This window comes from Cyrtonyx montezumae, unplaced genomic scaffold (genome assembly GCF_038088225.1).
Source record: "Cyrtonyx montezumae isolate F1298 unplaced genomic scaffold, pur_monq_1.0 scaffold_8, whole genome shotgun sequence".
Taxonomy (NCBI): domain Eukaryota; kingdom Metazoa; phylum Chordata; class Aves; order Galliformes; family Odontophoridae; genus Cyrtonyx; species Cyrtonyx montezumae.
In genome coordinates, this window is record NW_027072089.1 from 30659745 (window position 1) to 30682300 (window position 22556).

A 22556-nucleotide genomic window follows, 5' to 3' on the forward strand; every position below is an offset into this window, starting at 1 on the left:
GTTTATGCGTTTTCAGAAGGAATAGCTGTCATTATTGTCTGTGGAAAATCAATATATATTTTAAATATAGATTGATGACATTCTACCACCAATATTGGAGCCTGGGAATTCTAGAGAGGTCAAGAACAGGACAACTGAGCACTTGCATCATCAAAGAAGATGAGATGCATTTATTCAGGCAAATTTTCCTCTGGGCCTGTGTTTAACCTCCGAATTGGGAAGAATGAAATATTTACCCAGTTCAGTTCTTGACAGTAAATAGTATTAATTAAATACAGGGCTTGAAAATGACACTGATATTTCAGATTAAGGCCAGTAGATTTTTGCCTTGGCTTTCTGAATATTGAATTCCAGTAGTCTGCTTATTTGACAGCATTATAGTACAATAATTCGAGGATCATAGATATTTATGTACATTAAAGTGGGTGAATTTTTATCATGCCACAGTGCTGGCATGTTAAACTCTCAAGACTTATGTGACAAGAATAGTAAGTGAATTTACAACCGGTTAATATAAAGTGTGGCACAGTTTGTTTTCATCTGATTAATTTACCTTTATACTAACTGAATTGGCAAGAAATTTTAACTTTTTTAAAACAAACTTTGGATATTGAAAATGTGATCTTCAAGATATTAAGAAGCAAAATATTATCTAACTTAAAGAAATGATTTTGAAATATCTCTCTAACTACACGTAGCTTGACAAAATAACTCATTGTAGCAATCTGGAGAGAGAGGAGGTATTTGAATATTTTCCTTCCCCAGAAAAGACGACCATTTGTGGTTAGCTGACTGCACAGGCACCAGATTTTAGTATATGTGTTTAGCAACTGATGATCCAGATGCTTCCTCTTTATCAGTACTTTGTTCCTCAGTAATCCCAGTTCAATAAACTACAGTGTTCAGTATACACCAAATTCCATGTATTTGCCAATAGCAGCAATAGGAGATCTAGGATCATTTAAAATTAGATCTGAGAAAAGAGCTGGATTTGTAATGGGTATTGCAAATCAGTTCATTCTTGTGGCAAGTGGGGTCATACATCACAATGTTTCCGTTAGTTTTCTTTCAGCATACTTTTTTGTTGCTTTTGCTGATACTATGTAAACCTTTAATTGTTGTCCATACTAATAACCTATTGAAGTGAGGGTTCCTTTTTGCTCTGAGTTCCTTTGTCCTTCAATCTCCAGGCGCCTGTTTCATGTCTATGAGAGACAGATGTGTCCTACATTGCTTTGTTCAGGGTGTAAGCTTGAAACTCTACCGCGTGGTGTTAGCTAGTAGTATTTTGGAGTGGGATTGAAACATAAATTTCTCTGAAAGTAGGTGGCCAACAAGTATGAAATTTCAGTTGAGTTAATTTTTATGGCCTTTCAGTTTTCAGTTGTGGTTTTTCGCTTGGCTTCTCTTCACAAATCCTGCTTAGCTCTGCTTTTACTGCTTCGCACAGCTGAGGAGACCCATGCAGAAAAACCTTTCCAGTCTGGAATTGCGGTGTGTTACTTCCTGAATGTATTCAACAGTGGAGTAGTGTATGTATGTGTGATGATATACCAAGTTTCACATGTGACTACTAATGTTTAAAGTACTCGCCTGAGACTGTGATGCTGATCTTGAGTTCTTCATGAGCCTGCTCTTGTCATAAGTTCTCAGCGTCTGGTCAGCACTGAAATATTTAGGGAATCAGTGCATGTGAGTATATTTTATAACACTTAAGATGTGCTTGATACAAATTAACAAAAGTTTTAAGAAAGTCGCACACAAAAGAACAACTTGCAGTATGTCATCTTACGTGAAATAACACGTGCTATTCTGCTGCTGTTATATACCAAACCTGTTAACACAACTATTGTACACTGCAGGAGATGTGCTTCAGCCTCAGCTGTTACGTGTCATTTCTTCTGTTAATTTTCTGCTGCTGCAGGTTAGCATCAGATATGCTGTGTGTGTACAGCACATCTGTGTAGTATTCACTTATTTTTTAATGTCAGCCTAGGACCAAGCATATCATGCTTGCTCCTGTTTTAGGGCACTGTTAGAAGGAAAGAGAAGAAATGTAATAGCCTACTGGTGGTGAATTTGGTTCCAGTAACAGCAGTTCACAAAGTTCTGACAGAAATGATAACACTTCAGGCTAGTCAATGCTCGTCTGCTTTGTTAAAACCCCTAGGCAGGAGTGATGTGTGGATCAGGACAGTCTGATCCATGTGAAGCTCTCATAGGAGTCTGGAGATGGATTGGTCAGTCCCTCTGCTTCGTGCTGCCTGTTCCCATTCCCCAAGAGCTGCTTCCTTTATCAAGTAGGCCTAACCTGTCCCTGGTCATTCGCAGGACACGTCTCCTGCCACAGCCTCCATTACCCAAGGAATGGGGAATTAAGACTGAGTTCAGGGGCTGGGGAATGCTGTCCTGGACCCATGTGGGCACCAGTGTGTACAATCAGGGCCACTCCTGTCTTTGGTCACTGAGGGAAGGGAGGGTGGGAGGGTAAATCTGTGTATGCTACCTTACTTGGAAAATGCAGCAGCATGGAGGAGGGAGTCACAGTACTTCTGGTGCAGAGCAGGGCTGCCCATTTAGGTGTCCTGGGAGGCTGCTGCCGCTCTGGGCTGCTGATGTTTCCTTGCAGGCAGCTTTCTATCCCTGCCTCTGAAGCATATCTACTTCTTACTGCTGTTTGAATGCCTTGTTGGAGAGCTGGATTTTCCATGTCAGCTGTGAATGCCCTATCTGCTATGTGTGCTCTGCAGGAAAGTGTGGGAGTTTCTTCACTTTGCCACTTCTGTTTATTTAATTTATTTATATGCTACCTATCAGGTTGTCTTCCCAGGCAAGGTACTGCAGAGGAAGCCAAGGTGTACATTTACAGATATATTTAGCAATTAAATCCCCTTGTGGTTGCTCATAATATTTCAGGATAGCTCACCCTACTCTGACATGAAGTAAACTTTATGAAACAAGGGCATTTTTTACTGGCAAAGTGTGTGTTTGTGCAACTTGAAAAGTTTTAAAATTTTTTAGGTTTTCTGTTGTTTTGGGGTTTGTTTTTTGCAGAGTCTGAAATGAAAAAAAAAAACATTCTAGGCACAGTTCCATTCGTTGTATTTGTGATATCTCTGTCCATAATTAAGTGATGCAGTTCACTATGAAGGTACATCACTATTCGATTTTCCTGTAGTTGTCACTGCACATGCCATCTTTTTTCCATGTTCTTTGGTTAGACCAGTGTCAAGTATTTTGCAGAAAGTGAGAAGTTCTTGGAAACATGAAAAGATCAAAATCAACATTTTTAGATATTCTGCTATTTTGAGTAAAAGGAGAACTAAAAAGCTGATTACAACGTATTTCCCAAAGGTGGAAAACCACCCTTTAAACTTTAGAATATATCACTCAATGTGTATTATTATAGTGGGAAGGGAATTTTCTATCACATTATTTGGTAGTTAGATGATTTGGGGACTGTTTTGATTAATTTTTTGTGTGTATGTGTGGCAGTGCTATTGTGTAGCCATTGCAGTCACTTTTTCACAATGAGCTGTATTCTGTTCTGTTAACACTCCTGTAAATGGTTTCACATACCTCAATATAACTGCTTGAGAAATATAGCGTCCTGTACCTCTGCACCTGTAGGGTTTCCTTTGAGGAGTAGGGTCCTTTTCTATACATACATGTGTGTATATATATGAAGATGAGACTCTAAAAGGAAATAGGAGGGACTCTTGCATTAAAGCTAAGGCACCTATTGCTATAAAATCCCATGCTGGTGAAACCTTGTTTGCTAATTGAAGACTTTTTTTCATTTATATGGACTGAGTGTACATATCATCTTTCACTGTTTTTTAACTGATTTTACATACCATGGACAGGGAAGGAAGTTGGTAATAGGGTAATAGTGACACATGATTTTTTTTTTTAAGGTATTTTAATAATTGAACACTTGTGTTTGTTTCTATATTGTAATTTGCACCGATTGAATTACCAGTTCTTCGTTCTGTCCTGTTGCTTTGTTTAGGGTATCGGGTAACTTTAGGAATCTTTATGCCATGCTGATGATGGTCTCTGGCTCTTTGGAGAAGCGTCTGTTACTCTCATATGGTGCTGAATGATCAGTTAATTTTTTTTATTCAAGTCCAGAATCAGCGATGAAAATCAAATGTAGTGGTACTTTGGATGACTCTCTCTTAAAAACCAACAGATTTGGGTAAGATGGCAGGAAACATCTGTAGAATTTGAGGGCTTACAGAATTCATCCCAGAATGAATGGATTCTGCGTTGGGAATTTAACACTACCTGTGAGAATTATGGTACATGGATAACTACTGGAATGGAATTATCCTCTGGGCTTGTGCTTGGGATCCAGGGACTTCTACTTCAGTGTCAGGGTGGGTGAGATGTGTTCTGAACAAGTCATCTGAGCTGTAAGCCCCTTCAATTCCTTATCTGTAAAATTGGCTCAGTCCTCACTTTTTTTCTCCATATACAGAATATTGAAGTTCACTGATGTTCTTATTTTCTGTGAACAGTCCACAAACATTTGTTTTCTATTTCCTCAAATGTAAATAAGATCTACTTTTATCTACCTGTATTGTGATATATTAATGAAGTTGTAAGAACTGCTGTTCAAGCAATGGCCTTTCTCCATTTTATTAAACAACCCAAATTGGTTTGAGTTAACAGTATATTTGGCTGCTCACGTTAGGAGATAAACCCGAGCACTGACAGCTTTGCATTTCACAGAGGAGAAGAATTAAAAACTATCTCCAAGTGGTGATGGTGGAAGTTATTCTTTGAAATTCTAATTTAACACTTCAGTAATGGGTCAAGCTTTCTCCGAATCCTATGTGGGATTATTTGATTTGCTGTCTGGTTGACCTCACGGAAAATGGGATGTCTTCAAATTACAAGAGGTGCTATAGCTATCGTCTTGTAATAGAGCCACATAGGAGAGCTGGTTGTTTAAAATGAGGATGGTTGCTTAATGACTAAGGGATTATGTGAATGGGGCTTATTCTCAAGAACTACCTTGAGGGAGGAAGCTGCATTTTTCAAATTATTATTATTTGGTTACCATCAGATGTATCATTGAAATTGGTATGTTTGAGAGATAAGGGGAAAATACCTACCTACCTGAGTTGGGGGCTGTGGGGGTTGGGATGGGGTTAGGGTTTAGTGCCTGTTTCATCCTCAGCATTATTTATGCATAGATGAGTTTTGTCTTTTCAGATTTTCTTTTATGCTACAACAAGAAGAATCATTACTTTTTTTTTGTATAAAAATTGTTTATTAAATGGTATTCACATGCCTGAGGAGTTGGAGGGAGAAATTCTGCTTTTTATAAGCAGACAAAGAAGCAGCTTGAATATTTTGCAAGTTCATGCATGTTGTGTTTAGCCTGCCAGAACCTTTAAAATTAATTTGCAAAGCACTGAAATAAAGAACTCAAATGTTTTGTGCTGTGTCATACATGAAGGGAATAGTTAGAAGTTAATTTGTAACTGAATTTTAGGGGGAAAATAAAGACAGGATTTTAGTTAATAATGAATTCTCTCTGAAATTGTACTTTTTGATGTTATTTATGCTAGATGTCCTGTGTGCATTTCCACTGTATTCTTTTCAGTCACAGTTCACCTTTGAAAGCCATACAACATACCTACTCATATTTTAGTGGGTTATGTATTTCTCCATCTTACAAATTAAATTGAATTTTTAAACATCTATGGTTTATGATGTCATAGGGTATAAATTAATACAATGAAAAGCTCAGTGGAATAAATCATTTTAACTGCACTTAGTGTCTCTTCAGGATTATTGAATGGAGGCAAGCTGTGCAGCGTGCGTTGCATGTATTAAGAAATATCAGAAGACGTTTTTGACAGGAGTTTTGGAGTGAGTGGTAGGCTCAACTCCAGCACTGCTGAGTGCAACCCTTCCTGCAGAACTTTCCACTACCATTTTGTCACAGGCCGCATGCCTTTATTTCAACTAAGACTTCCAATTTCAGTAACTCTAGCTATGTTAGTTGAATTGCATATTTGCTTTGAATTGCATAGTTGAATTTACTTAGTGTTGCTGGTTTTTTTTCCTAATTTCTTTAAGAATTCAAATGTATTGGTTCGTGTAAAGTTCAATTTATATCAGTTTGAATTAATGTGTTGTGGCACGTTTCCGAAGTTGGCAATAGCTATGGAAATGTAAATCTTGTAAGATGTTGAGAAGGAACATTGGGTAAAAAGCAGTGTAGTCATCAGTTTTGTATGTATGGAGAGGAGGGAAATTCTTCAGGATGTGAACATTTAACTGTAATTTCTAGTGACTGACAGGGAGATGTAAATAACATAATGCAATGAGGTTTGTAAAGATAGAAAGTGCACAGATTCATTTTACAGTATTTCCACCAAGGGCTTATTTTCAAAGGCAAAGCCTCCTTGTTCTGTCTTCTGTGTTAAAATATATACGATGAAGTGTTAGTTGCAGCACAAGCAGCTGGGTCTGGCTCACAAGCTTCCACGTGAAGAATTGGTAGCAAGTAGGATTTGGGCTGGTTTGATGCTTCTAACTGGATATCTTCCTCTTGATACAGAGATATGGTTACCCGTTTGTTACTAAAAATAGTGCTACTGGAGTAAGCAGCAGCATGGTGAGCACACACAAAAGAAAATAAGAAAAACACCCAAAACCCACCCACCCTTCCCCCCCCCAAAAAAAAAAAAAAAAAAATAACAACCAAACCCACAATTCCAAAGCACTAACAATTCAGCAAGTAGGCACTTAACACAGCATGCACCATCTCCTCACAGTACACAGAGTTATGAGTGCATTGTCTTCCAAGTCCAGCTGAATGGACAGCTTCTGTCTGCAGTATGTCTTGAAAGTCATCTATTGGGGCTATTTGGAGGAAAAAAAAAAAGGTATTTAGAACCATAGAATCTTAGAATGATTTGGGTTGGAAGGGGCCTTTAAGATTGATTTAGTTAATTTATTTTCAAGAGCTTTTGCTTTTGCAGGGGATGTTGGATTTTGCTTCTGTATTTTTTTTCCTAGAGAGGGAATATAATGTCAAGTTTGCCTTCTAACCCCAGCTCTAATAGTGGAGTGTGGTGGTTCACATAGATGAGTTCCAGGCAGAAACCCCAAATACATTGCAGACTGGAGCTTACACCATGAAATTTAGAGCATTGTAGTTGTGAAACAATCTTCCTATCAGGGCTCTGTCACGTGTGGAGAGAAGTGATTTTTTTTTATTGGTAGATGAAGCGCATCTCTGTTTTTCTTCCCTTTAACCCTGATGTGACCCTTAACAAGGTGAAAGGTGGTTCAAACTGCTATTCACTGAGATCTGGAGATTTCCGGAATATAAACTTGCTAGTTGTGCCAAATTATATAGGGCCACAAATCATCAGACTTTCTCTAGAATTTCAACTTTGGTTAAAGTAAGAGTTCAAATAAGGAAAAAAGTGTAGCATTTCGTAACATAATGTATGTAGATGGTTTTGTGTAGCATTTTTACCTTTATTAACTACTGTTCTTTCTGTGGTAGTTTAGACTTTTATAGCCATCTTCTTTTCTGTATATAGGGATAAAATACCAATAAAAATAAGGGAAAAGATATATCTTTTTTTCAGGCTTGCTTGCAGCATACATAGAGAAACAAAGAATATGTTCCAAGTCCTAATGGAAAATGTCATCGCATGATACAGAATTTTTTCTGAGTGGTGGTTTTGAGAGATCATGTACCGTGAAAGAACGAGTCACTTGGCAGATTTTCCACTAGTAGTTTGTGTTGTATTTTGGTAGGTAATACACAAGACATCTTTGTGATCACACAATTTCTCCCCAATGGCCATGACAACTGCTTTCGTGGGAAATGAGTACTAAGAACGTGAATTGATGTATTTTGGGTTTTCTTTACTGCAATTAAACATCTGGAAGTAAGCAGAGCTGTCACCATGGGACCAGCCAGCTTTCTACAGAATATCAGAAATACTCCGTGGGCCAGTCTTTGTAAATGTCTGCTGCAGTTATCTGGTGTCTATTTTTCATTCAAGGCAGTAAACTGGACTCACTGTCAGGGCTGGCTTGACATCTGACCAGTAGTCCTTCCTGATTACTGTTAAATACTTACAAATGTGCTTGTTGCTCTTTGTGAAATAAATATAAATTTGGCTCCACTGTCATCTTGGAATATTGGGATTGCACTGGAAAGTCAGAGGCAGAAATAAGAGTAAGAGTAAACTGTGTATCTTCAGGATTTTAATGAGGAAATCAGGAGGATGGTAGCTGGTAGCAAATAAAGCAGTCTGATTTGTATTAACAGATAATAGCTCAGTCTACTAAGTTTCACTTATAGAAGTACACCAGATGCTGGAGTGAGAATTTGGTGCATGATTACAGTCTGTGTAAATAGTCTTTATTGTAGTGAACTTTTTGCCTTCAGACCTGTGCTGTGTTTGTATTAGCTGAGTTTTAAATACAGAATATGTGAATAAGAAGAGTAACTCTCTGGCAATGAGTAAGGCAAATACTTCATAAAGTGTTTAAGAAAAACAATATTGATTTTCCACTTTTTCCCCTTTACCTCTCTGCCTTCAGTCTCTGCTTCCTGGCCGTGTCCTGCTAAGATAATACAGTAAATGTCTAAGCTCTGGCAAGTAAGGCTGTCACATTGATGTTTAACTGACTTTGAAGCAATGCAGCTGTAAAGGGGAAATGAATTCTGTTCTCTGTCAAAGCCTGTAAAAGAGTGTTTGTTTTAGCAGCTACTGAAGATGGAAGTGTTTATTCCATGACTGCATTGGTTGTCAAGCTGGACATATTTTCCTGTATTAATAATATTTGGAATTTTTCATTAGTTATCATTTCCTGTTGATTTCTCAAAAGGACTATTGAGATTCTGATCACTGTTACAGTCTTTATATCTTTGCTTTTTGAATTTGAATGGAAATCTTGGGATTCCATTTCTGTGTGTGTATGTGCATGCCAGCGTGTGTAAGTGCATATTATATAAAATTTTAAAAGCGGTCTCAAGTGTCTGATCCTTTCCCATATGAAAATGCAATGGATTTTTGTACAAGAGGCAGAAGGTCAGCTCGTGCTAGGTGATCGAGTAAGGAATCTAACACTCACGAAACACAACTCCTTACACATATTTCTTTTTCTCTTACTGTTTCTGTCACAGGCTTTTGCCTCTGAAGTGCGGAATCCTCTCTTGGTATGAGAAGAAAAATCCATGTTTGATTGATATATGATGTTCTGTGCAATTTATTTCAAAAATAACATACTAGGTGCACATAACAAATGTTAGCTGTTCAACGTAAACAAAATCATCCTGAAGTGTGTCTGGTACATTGTAGCTACAGTGAGAAGAAATGGTGAAGTGGTGAGGTTAGAGTATTTTTGGTTTGTTTGGCTCTTTAACGTAGGTTGTCTAGAAGTGAAAAACTTAATTAACTGTAAACTGGAAGCAATAACCATGCTAAGTAAGCCTGTCACTGTCTTGGCATAGTTGCCACAGAGAGCAAGCGGCAAGGGAAGCTACATTTTGGACTGGTATTGCTTGCAATTGTATTGCTTGCAATTGTATGCAAGTTACTCATTATCTTTGCTGTAAAATGGTTGGGAAACAGCCAAAATGCAGCTTCTTTGAGAGGATTACACTTCCCGTGTTTTTACAGGAATTACATGGATGCCAAAATGTTTCCCAAGCTTCTCCGTGATGATGAGTGATACATAGCAGGGAAGAATGACCCAATATCATAGTGGAAGTGAGAAGGAGAGAAAAAGTGGGAGAGAGAAAAAGGTGTGAGAGTAGAGGATTCTGTATGATAGCTGTGTGTTTACTCTCCTTGTTTCAATCTGGTTTCTGAAGGAAATAAAACTCACGTGATTATGACTGAGACAAAACATGTTGATGCGCATTTGCGTGGCTGTGTGCGCTTGCCGCTTCCTTCCTCAGCCCCCAGAGAAACTGCTCCCACAGGCTGCAAGAACATCCGTGCTCAGGGAGATGCTGGTGACAAAAGGTATGCTAAAACCTGTTCAGTATCAGGAGGTCATCAGGCCACCACTGTGGGTCAGGGGAGGCACCAAGTTGATCAAGGTGCTGGTGTGGCTGTCCAGCTCCTTTTTCATGTGCTTGGCTTCTGCTTGACAGCTGGAGGCTGCATGCCTTCTGATGCGGAGGAATTGTGAGGCTTAACGCGGCCTTACCTTAAAAATCAGAAGGTTTTATGCTTAGGCACTGTCTTTTGTGTTTTAAAATCTATTGCTAGAAGTCATCTACTTGTGCCGTACTGATAAAATAATCTGAGATGCTGATATGATATTCCAATACATAGAAGTAGTGAAATGTAGAATTCCATTTTTAAGTGTCTCTGTTGATTTTCAAAGTCCATGCAGGCAGAAAGCATACAGTGCTGTATGCTAGTGGGACAGTGCAGGCCTTCATTTGTCCTTTCCCTTTTCTAATGTAATGATTTTGGCTATCAGCACTGCAAGTTGTTTGCTTCAGCTTCAGATAATCAATCTGGTTAAGTATCTTGGCAGAATTTGATGTTACACAGAAACCATTTGGAATGGTGGAGAGAGATTTCACGGAGCTACTGCTCATGTGAAAGGCTTCATTTTAATAGTCTTGGTGATAACAGAACTAACTGAAAGAAGAGAGAGATGGGAATAATATATATTGGAATGTATCTTTTAGAGCGAGTGGTTTTAGACATTAACCACTACTTAGGGCTTCCTCCTATGTGCCTAGTTCCTATCTGGGTGAGTGAAAGCAGTGACATTTGTGTACTTAGTCTAATTAAGGTGTTGCTTAATAAAGTTGAGGAATAAGTTCTGCAAGCAGCACAAGTGTAAAGAACACAAGCTGCTAACGACCAGCTTTGCATTCCCGAGGATTCTGCAAGGCAGAAGATGCCTGTGGCCTCAAGTCTGAACCCCCTGGTGAGGGCAGCGATACTTCAGGAAAACCTGAAAATATGATATTATCTTAATTGCCCCAGAGACTCTCCAGCATGGCTGTGAACCAGCTTTAACCTGGGCTTATTTGATTCTGACAGCAGTGGTTGGATGGCTTTGCTTTAGCGTATCTTGCAAAATGACACCTGATAACTGACTTATTTGCTATAATAAGGTTTCTTTGGAGAAGCCCATCCCCTAGGAGCTCTGAGGAGTGTTTCAGGGAGCTGATCAGCTCTGAGTTATTGTGTCCAGTGTGTGTGGCAGCATCTCTGGCAGCCATCCCTCAAAGCTTCCGCCATGTCTTCACACTTGGCCTTTCTCACTGCAGTTAGCCAAGACTTAACTTCCCTAACACCTAAGTAGAAATTAGTTTACAAAAGAAGAAGAAAACACACACAAACAACCAAGACAACAAAAGAATGTAATCTAACCATCAATAGATTTGATTTGTAGCGAAAACTTGCTTCATTCATCTTTCTCAGTGCTAAAATTGATGTGGCACAGAGGGCCCGCTCTGTAAATGAATGCAAGCCTGATTTAGCTTCTCGTCTGCAGCAAAGTATTCAGCCATACTTTTTAAGGAATGGTTATTTAAAAGTAATGTGTTTTTGCTGCAGCACAATTATATATTTAACAGGAAACTAGGCTGCAGTGTTTATGAGTAACTCGTATTACTACTGCTCGCATGGTTTCCAGGAGATGATGGCTATAATGCTATATAAAATCTTAAAGCATATAGCATCGTCTTAGTCAATTTTCTTTTCTGCCTCATGGTACTACTGCTCTATTATTTCATCAGGAAATTTATTAAATTCAAAAACTGTATGAATAGAAGGAAATATGAAAATATTATAATTCCTTTTTGGTTTGGATGGATTGTAGGAGGACCATAATGGAACCACATCCTGACATTTTCTTTGTTTTTGCAGCTTCGTATGCATAGGTACAAAGCATATCTGAAACCTGTGTTTTGCATAAAGGAAAACATTGGCTTTTTTAATTAGTAAAACACAGTGCAACTATTCTTTTGAGGCAGCATAATCTTGCACAAAACTGATAGGATGATTTTTTTTGGTAATACATATATTTAATAAAAAGTTTTAAAAATAAAAGCATGTAATGGATGGCACTTCTCAACCTCACGTCATTTACTGCCGGGAAACAGAATCTACCTACAAGTAACTATGTAAATGACCGCACATGGGATTTCAGAGTTCCTTTCTTGGAAAGGTTTGTGTGGGGAAGAAACAATTTGGGATCTGTCCTGCAAAGAATTCCATTTGAGAATCAGAAGTATTGATCATTAATAGTTTTTTGGGTTTTTTTTTGTATGTCTTTTTTTTTTATTTATTTTAAGGAATACCAGTCCTGTTCAGTCAGTTTGGTAGCAGTGCAATATTTTTCTTACGTCTGCATTTCCTCATAATTCTTTAAAATAATGGGAGCGTGGCTATCTGTGTGCCTTTTACAGTTGTATATTACCATGATTTGAGAAGCTGACAAAACAAGCATGCAAGGACTGGTACTTGTGTCAGATGTCTTTCATTAGATATTTTTATTGGCTTAATTTTTCATGTGTGCTTTATTTTGGCAGCTTTATTTATTTATTTGTTTATTTTTGTGGATGAAACTTAATTGTCTTTCTTTTATGCACATTTATATTTTAGTAGATTAAAGTTTTACCACAAAATGTAATTTAAATTGGCATACAGAAAGTAAAGGCTTAGCTAGAAGACGATCCATTCTTCAGGCTTTAGAAAAAGGAGAGAAAAGCATCATATTTGGGTAGAGGAGCTTTTGACCACCTGAAGAGCTTAATGTTTTATTTTTCATTTTACTGCTTTATGATGGCCCTTAAGAAACTTCTGTGATGCTGCTTTAAGGAGCGGACAGAGTCCTGTTATCCATAATCAAGAGTATAACTTAAATTATTGTAGAGAGTTAGCTAGATTCTGATGATACACATTGTATGGCAGTCTAAATCCTTGTCAAATAAGTAAGGTAGTACTGAAGCTTAAGTTCTCTCTTTGGCCCTTGAGATGTTTGGTTTCCTAATACATCTGGGAAGCATCTCCTGAGGAGATAGAGGTCCTCAGTGGTCTCAGAGCTCCTGGTATCCATTCACACCAGCTGTCAACCCCTTTTTGAAAAGCGTATCTGAGGGAAATGGGTGTGAATGGTAAGACAAATGATTTAAGGCTTTAGCCTGTGTCAGAAGTTAAGCAGAGTAGAGCTAAAGCAGATTTTTTACTTTCCTTTCCCAAAAATAGCGAGATATCTGATATATGCTTGTTTTATATGAAGATGAGATTAAAGTTTCAGAAGTTTTTTGCAGACTGTGTGGATGAAAGAAGTTCAGAAATAATGAATAGCCGGTGTTACAGCATTTTCCTGTGTTGACAGGGACTCTGGTTGTAAAATTGCCAGCTTGTCTAATTCAAGGCAGGGACTTAAACATCTGTAGCAAAGCACTAGGACTGTCAGATGGGTTATCTTGGGGCGATACTTCACTGCTCACTCAAAGGTTCGTCTTGAATCTTTTCTAACAGGGCTTCTAAAACTGATTTGTTCTTGCAAGTGAGCTGGTTTTGATCAGTTAGTGTATTTTAGATGTTATTATAAAGAAAATGTACTTGCTGCTAATCTGAAGCTGAGCATTCTGTGACCCATTCCCCCTGCTCTGTTGTGATGGGAAAATGCAGAGAATGAAATAGAAGCAATGGAAACTTGCCCAAACTAGTTCATGGTCTTCTTCCAGATGAGACTTGATTTTGGAGAAAACAAAATGGTAGGAAAAAAAGACTGGTGGTGTGGGAATCCAGTACAGTCTGCTCAGCGCAATGGAACCATTGTAATTGTGGACTCATTTATGTATTTTCTTTTACATAATGTCCCACCCACATACAGATTTGCTTTTGCTTCACTGTACTTTACTAGATTCTGTTTGTTTGTAATGTAGCTGCTGTAATCCTGTCCTCCTATCTCTCAAGCTCTCCCTTAAGAGCTTTCAAATAATGCTTTGAAATGTTAACGCTCCTCTTTTTCAAAAATATTCTTTAGCTTTCAGATGAGAGCCACTTTGAATTTACTTCTGACACTTCTCATTTTTGTGCACTTAAGAAACCAAGTGAAGTGTACTCACTCTGTTTTCCTTTAGATAACAGATATCATAAAAAAGAATAGGACCTTATTTATGTTAGCATTACAAATTTGGTAACACAATATGTGTACATCTTAACATCATTCTGATTTTTAGTTTTATAAAAATTATTTTCTCACCTCCCTTTACCAATGCAGAATTGACTATAACACAGTCATGGACACGAGGGGAAAAAGATACATGGCTATGGAAGGGTATAAAATGAAAAATTGAACTAAATTGAAATTGAGTAGAATAAACAAGTATCTTAACTGACAAATGATTGTAAAAAAAAATAATTGTTATGGCTTGCAAGTTCAGTTGTGAAAGTATTAATTCATATTGTTTACGTGCAAATACAATGATACATGTTTTGATAACTGACTTTTAGAAACATATTTTATATACAAATATTGAAACCCCAAAGAAGGACTTAAATTTCTGTTGCACAGTTTATATCCGTAATAGCTAGGAAATTCTAAATTAAATTACATTCTTATTTTTCATGTGCAAGTACATTCCAAGGTTTTTGGTCCCAAACCTCAGAAATCAAGTGTGAAAATGGTGACTTAAGCGTGGAAATTTACCTATTTGTTTTAGTATAGACAATGGGTTTGCAATTAAATATAATTCTGGTAATTGTGTGCTTCCTGTATATCTCAGGATACAGTCAGAACAAGTTGCAGCTCTCAATGACTTAAATAACTCAATTAATAAATAAATAGCTATAAAATCTTGCAGAAGTGGAAAGAGTGGTCTTCTGCATTCAGTGCTTTTCTACAAATTAAATCAGTGTTCAGCTGTCTCCTAAGCATAATGCACAAATGGTTGTTACTAAAATATGCATTGTTATTACAAAGCAAAAGAGGTATTTAGGAAAAAAAAAAAAGTCTTCAGAGTAACAATTTTGCTTTATACATAAATGCATTTTATTCCTTCCCCTCTTGCTTTGTTTTCGTGTCTATTTTCTATCTGCTGGTGTTATATCTTTTGCACGCTTAGTTTTTAAATGCTCTTGTGAAAGTATCGCTCTTATTACTTCCAGCTGAGTAAGTACTCAGTTGCACCTCATAAGCTTTCCAAGTCACGTCTTATAGCAGTGACAACTCTGGTCGGAAAACAACTGAGGTTTTAAAGCCCAGTTCTTGTTCTCGTAAACCATGTTAGTGATGCTTGGAGTTGATTGCAGGCCTATCGATGAATGACGACGCAGTAATTTCAATTATTCCATTCAGTGGTGATGTAGGTGCTGATCGGTTTTCAGATACAAATCCAGCAGTTGGCCACATGTGCTAGCTTGTCCCATTAAAGAGCAGCCCTCAGAGAAAACGAGTACTGAAAGAACGAGGCAGTAGTTGAGATGTTTCCTATGTAACTGGAAAGTAAAATAAAAATGGGTGGATAATTTCAAAGACTGCGATGAGCTGTCACTGGCCTGTGGCAGTGAAAATAAAACAACCTTAAATAAGGCAAGCTACAAGACTGTTTTCTTCGATTGTCTTGCACTTCAACTTTTAAACAAAGTTCTTGGTTAATTCAAGTGTTCTCAGAGAGGAAAATATGTTGGAAGTGTATGCAAGACCGTTTTTATTCTAGTGCCGTTTCTACAATTCAAGATTAATGTCAACAACTTTTGTCACCAGGAATGCAATATAACCATTAGCAGAGGAAAATCTGTCCAACTGTCTGGGGATGATTCCTCTGCTGTTGTAAATTAGCTGGAATTCTTGTGAAAAGCTTTCCACATCATGAATGCTTTGGAGAGTATCAGTGCAGGCTTCAGCTGGTTTTAATTTGCCTTAGCTGTATATTATGTCCATGTTTGCTCCTAAAAGTTGTGCATAAATAATTACTTGTCAGTCTACAAATGGTGCAACAGCACTTTGATTGCAAAGCTAGCTTTGGATGGGCTAGACACAAAAGCAGAGCTGTACTTTTCTGTACATTTAATTTTCTTAGAAATTACTTTTTGCTGGATTCCTTTTTTTGTTGTTGTTGTGCAGTCACTCCTTGGCACTCTGTAACTTCACAAGACTACCGTACACAAGGTTTAAATCCTCATGGTAAACGATTAGTACTTGTAAGTCCATTTATTTCCATACATTTTGTCAGTTTCTGCTGAAGCATGGAGGCTTGGTTTAATTATCTTGCCTTAGCCAAATATTTTTGTCTGATTCTGCCAATTTCATGATCTATAGGGAAGGTATGTATAACTTAAGATCCAAGGATACTTGTGAAGGGATTGTGCATGTGTGTTCAAAGGCAAAATGAAGAAAAAAAATCCTCTTTTTCTCTTTCATCCTTTTAAAACTACAAAAATGTTTTTTAATGGGTTTCCTTACAGTACCGTGGTACATGTAAGCTTTGTATGGTTTCAGTTCCACCTTGTTCTTAAACTGCTTTTCACTGTGTCTTTTTTAGTTTGGCTCCTCTGGGATACAAGAATCAAATTTCCAATGTACAGCTTGTTGGAACAGGTTTTACTCCATCTCCTTTCTTTCCATTTGCTGGGTTTGTGTACGTGCAAATTTGAGAATTATCTACCGTCCCTTGATTAAAACATTTCAATTTCAAAAAGCCAGTACCTACTTAAGAAAATCAATACAAATTTACTTGTCTTCAGTTTAAGCTATAGTTATGCATTTCTGTATGTTTGATACATACAACCTGTTTGAGTTCGTGAACAGAAGTCACCAACACTTTAAAAATGAAATCATAGCAATTGTGCATTTTCTTGCAGAATAAAGTAAACCATTAGTGAATGTGGGCTCTAGCGGTACTTACAGGACTAGAGTTTTCAACAGTTCATTGTGAATGAGGTGTAAAGAATATTTTCTTCAATTATAAACTGTGGGTGTGGTATTGTTTCTGAATGTTGGCTGTTTAAGCTGATCTGCTAACATAGATATCTGTGTATTTGGTTTGTTGGGTTTTGTAAGGTTTTTTTTTATGAAATAATCAATGTTAAAATTCTATATAGTCTAGAGAAAACAAAAAACATAAGTGAAAAGCCCTATCAGCCAATCAAGATATTTCATTCCTGTTGAGATTAATGAGGAAGCTGAAAGAAGTAACAGATTCCAAGGGCACCTTCAATATATACGGAAGTGATTTTTAGGCCTGACTTTAGCAAGCTGCAATTTTTCTATTCTGAATGACTTCTAGGAGGAATATTCCTAAAATATGTTTACGTAGCCCCTCCTTCGTGGTGCTCGTACATGCTGTTTCCCAAAAAGTCTCATTAGTTGTTCTAGGATAAGCCAGAAAGCAAAATCGGATAATGATCTTAACTACCGCAGGTTTGCTTTGTGGAATTAACTGTTTGGAGAAGTCAGAAGCATGAAAATGCAGAAAATGGTGCTATCTTAGTAAAAAAGAATGTTATGTCAAACTTTTGGAGGAGTTGGTCCAATTGTCCATTGTCTCTCTCATGCCACCTTGTTTTGTGTGAGGGTCGGTGGTTTTGGTTTTTTTTGCTTGCTGATTTTTTTATTAGTTTGTGTTTGTTTGTTTTTTCTCTTGGAAAAATTTCCTTTAGAAGGTACATCCTCTTGGACCTAACAGAAGCACTATATAAATGCTCTCTTTTTCTTTTTGTTGTAGTATCACATTTTATTTTTCTCTTTAATGCCAAGATTCCTGAAAATGGAAGCAGCAATGGTTAGCTTGTTCAGAAACTTTCAGGCTGTACTTTTGCGTATATAAATATATGTATCTACTCCTTCACTGAACCTCTCAACGCTTCTCTACCACAAACTGCACATCAATGAATATCATCATTTTTTCATTTAGGAAAGAAAGCAGGCATGTGCATATTTGTTTCTGCACACGTATTAAACATAAGACTTGCTGGATACCAATTCCATGCTTAGTTCCCTAGGTTTTGCAGTTTGTGCGGAGATATTGATCTTGAGCATATTTAGCAATCTCTGCTGGTTGCCTCTGTGAATGTTCCAGGGTTTGTTACACACTTGATATGCTGTCCTGGTAGAGGACTCGTTCGCCAGGGACTTTTCCGTGCATCGCAAAGCATGATTTAAGCTTTGTAGGAATGTTCATCCTGTAATTTTGGACATCTATAGTTTAATAATTGTATCACTATTTTTACACGTGATCCTGAACGTTTCCAGCTGTTATCTGAAATCCTAGTTTGCAAAGACATGTGTTTCAAGGACTGAGATTTATCACATTTATGTAACAAATGAAATAATTATGCTGCCACTACATACTTGTTTACTAATAGCATAAATTAATGCAATTGTAATGCACAGCAGAACTACTGTGAAAGTACGTATGAAAAAACCATCTCCTTTACCACGTTTTGCAAAAATGATGAACGCTGAGTTAGAGGGATTGCTGATGTACCTTAAGTGTGTTTGGCTGCACGGGTGAAGCTGGCTTTGCACTTGCTATGGAAACGCAGGAAAAGACAGCATAAAGTGGAATCTGTGTACTCTGCTGTTAACAAAGCTTAAAAGCATGGACAGACATCCAGCTTCCAAGCTGTATGGGTTACTTGGGGAAGGTGTGCTGGCAGAGGCAGAGTACACAGAGCAGCATTCCAGAGAGCTTGTGACTTTGTACCCTGGAAGCATTTGGCAACCTGCAGAGATTGTTACAGCAAACATTTTAACTCAGTTTGGAAAAGTTGCTATTACAGAAAGAAAATAATCATTTGACCTTAAATAAACATGTTCTGAAACTTGTTAGAGAAAAAAATAGGTTTCTTTCTTTTGTGGTTTTGTTTCAGGATAGACTCTGCACATGTAAGGATTTTGCATCTGTTTTAGTACAGCTTGATCATGTTGGCCATACAGGGCAATTAGCAGCCCAGCCATAACTTTTCATGTGTAGTAAAAATACATGGGTGCTAATCAAATTATGAAGGGCAAAAAAAAGGTTGGCCTAAAATGCAACCGAATTAGAAAGGGAAATCAGAGAGTTTTGACAGCATGTTGTATTCTGGAGAAAACATGGTCTGAAACATACCAACACAATTATTGCCAGTCCTGAGTGTCTTGGCAATGCAAATTATTTTGTTATTTTATTTTATATTTTTTTTTAATCAAGTGGACGGAGTAAAAAGTAAAGTCGGGAGGTATTAGGAAAACTAAAAGATGAATTTTGGAGTAATGAATTATTGCCAGGATATAGTTATTATGAGACCATATGAAGTTTAACAGCAGCAATAATAGTGAAGTTGTTAGCGATTGGAAAACCCTTAAGCCCAGCTGGAGGTGAGTGAGATTATAGGAATGGCGTGCTTTTCTCTCCCAATAGCCCTGAAAGTGTCTTTGCAACAAGTCTGCCTTGCTCTCTTAGAATATCTGTCTTGGCTGGCAGTGTACGCTCCTCAGCTGTCCTAAGACGATCAGTGCAGCCACTGATAAAGTAGAGGTGACCAATTTCTAATAACGTTTAATTATCTTGCAGAGTTTAGGTCTCTGATTAGAGAGGGAAATCAGTTGGTGTTGTGCCTGGCTGTAGGTTTGTGCTGAGCTTGGTGGAAGGGGCAGCCCTCTGCATGCTCCTTACATCTTACTAACAGAAAAGACTCGGTCACCTGTTGGTGGAAATCTGAAGTAGGCTATAGCCATCATAGTTTTTAGGTGTGAAGTGCTAGTGGAGCATGCTGTGTTTTAGCTATTTTTGTTTTACTGCTTTTATGAGTGGGCGCTTGAACGTGGCATGATTCAGATTTTCAATCAGATTGTGGTCCACCTCACTCTAGAGTACGGGCCCATGTGCATTCCAGCAGGCATTATGTTTACCTGGAAGGCTGGTGTGCCAGATTAGCACAACAATACGTGGTGTGGTGCAGATTTGGGTGGTTCCTGAATTTCATCAGTGGAAAAAAATTAGCTATGTGTTTGGGCTGGGTTCAAGCAAAGGCATAACTTCCTGCTTGGGATCTATGCTTGTGGGCACTTGGTACATAAGTCAGCCCAATTCTAACAAATCTCTTACTTCACATTCTTCCTTCAGTGTAGTCATTTGAGGAGTAAAAAGATCTTCCGATTTGTTTACCAAAACAAGTCTGTAAGTCTGGTATAGAATTCTAACGAGTTGTTGAAACTATGATCATAATGTTGGTAGGATAATGTTTCCTAAAGAGCTATTTAAACAAGATGTAATTTCAGTGATGTTCACCTTTTATTTGGCTTAGAAAAGCAGTTGATGATAGAGCTTCTAGTTCTTGAAATACCCTCTCTGCATTTGTTTTTTAGTTGTAAAAATGGCTCATATAAATGAGTAGTATGAGCAATATGAGGCATTCAGACTATAAATAACATGTATCCAAAGGCGTCCAATTTGCCAAAATAGTTCTGATATGTTTGAAAACACTATTCAGTAATTACTAGTTTTGAGTTTGATACTGTTTCAATAGGACCTCTAATAGCTATTGAAATAGGTATGAAAGAAAAAGTGAACTGTTTTACTTAAGCATTTATGTATTTTTCCTTTTTTAACCTAAAATGATCCAAAGTTTTCCAGAATTTCTTAGCAATGGAGAAACTTTCACCCTTCATTCTCCCCAAGACCATCATGTGCTTCTAATAGAGACTCAGGGAAAATATTGTAAGTAGGACCACATGCCAACCATGGCCTTTTGGACCACCATTTGGAAACTGCTGCTTTTTAATATTTATTTATTAGTTTATAGTATTGCTCTTTTGGCTATAGCTTGAACACACGTTTTAAGTGTTAGTGCTGTAAAAACTGTAATGCTGACTGTCATGATTTTCATTGTAAATCTTCCACTGCAGTATTTTCTCACTTTTTTTTTTTCAGAATTGATCTGCTGTGTTAGAAAATGTGATTGCTCTCAAGTACATGTGGAATCATTTTAAAATAATAATAAATATATTTCCATGTATCAACTTTTCATGGGCCCTAATATTCAGAACAGTGATCAAATACACACTCTTTCTTTAAGAAAACATTTACGTAGCGTTTAACTTAGTAACATATTCTTTGTTAAATAGGTGTATCTCCCATGCAAGAAATCAATCCTGCTTTTGTAACTGATTATCATGGATCTATCGGCTTGGTTATTATAAAAGTGCAGTTACAGAACTGCAAACAGTAACTGAAAAACATTAATACTGTAAAATGTATTCTTGTGTTTGAGCTGAACAGTGGTTGAATGGAACTTGAGAAAGCCACAGGGGACCATTTGCTCGGCCAGCTCCCCTCTCCTGGTGAACCACTGTCCTGTGAGCTGTCCTCCTTGCTGTGCCAAGCCAGTGCTGGGCTGCTGAGGTGCTTGAGGCTGGAGGGTGCACCAGGTCTGTACCTCATGTCTTACCTCCTCAGCACAGATTGTGGGTCTGGTCTTGTGTGTGGCTTTGGGGCAGTCCTACAGAAGTGCCATAGCTATATAGTAGTTGAGGCGCTTGGTCTTTGAGATAACTCTTGCTGTATGACAGTCGGTCATATTTTCTAAGCACTTGACGGAGACTTTGTGGGAAATCCGTAATGCTTTTGGAGGGATTCATGATACCTGTCTAAAAATATTCCTAATGGTCTAGTTTATGAAAAGTTGGTGCAACTCTGAAGTGCAGTCCCAGGAGCAGACAGCTGCTGAAGTTTATCTGTCACACGCTGGCTATGAGAGCCAGCTCCAGGAGGCAGGAGCTCTGCTGACTGGAAGAAACTTCACACTGTGAAGAAATGCTCTGACCCACTTCATCCATCCTCCTGGGCTGGTGGTTACTCCTTCTCCCTGGAGCATAAAAGATCAAAGATTTCCAGGTGTGGCCCAGCATTATTTGCTTTAGCAGAGCTGGCTGAACAGGGGGTATAAGAGATTTCATGAGGGCTTCTCTAAGCAGGCACACCTCCTGTATTGAAATTACATCACTTCTGTGAGGTTGTTAAAGCTGGAGGGTTGCATACCTTGAAGCCAGTGTTGCTTCCTTCATCTTTGCTGAGTGAATCAAAGTGTGACTGTTTCTGTGACGCTAATGTTGATGTCATTTTATTCTACCAAGAATGCTAGCTGTCCAATGCAGGTCTGAAATCTTCTTCCAAGGTAATTTTATTCCTCATGTATTCTTCTTTATAGTAATAATTAAAAAAAATTTTTTTTTCCCTCTTAGCAGATTTCCTCTTTGCTTAGGCATCCTTTGAAGAAAACTGCTTGTAAAAGATTATTTACTTTGAGAAGTCTTATCTGCTTTCTTCTCTTATTGTGTAAGAAGCACTGAGGGAGCACAGGACTGAACTGGTTTGCCTTGCAGAGCAGTCAGATTTTCTCCTGAACTTATTGGCCAGTTCTATCCAAAACAAAATCAGTCATCCTGAAAGGCTCTAGGAAGACTCCAGCATCTTGTTTGTTGAGACTGTGTCTCTGTAGTAGCCAAGACTTTCTCTGACCTTCTGGATGAGATGTTGAGATGTCATGAGTATCACATGGGAAGATCTCACAGTTTTCTTTGATATTCTGCAGGTG

General features: G+C 37.9%; 1 protein-coding gene across 1 annotated transcript in view; it reads left to right on the forward strand.

Moving 5' to 3' along the window:
• The window catches only part of NCOA2 (nuclear receptor coactivator 2), a 184002-nt gene that overhangs the window by 13465 nt on the left and 147981 nt on the right, over positions 1–22556 (forward strand). The gene's annotated exons all lie outside the window — the stretch shown is intronic.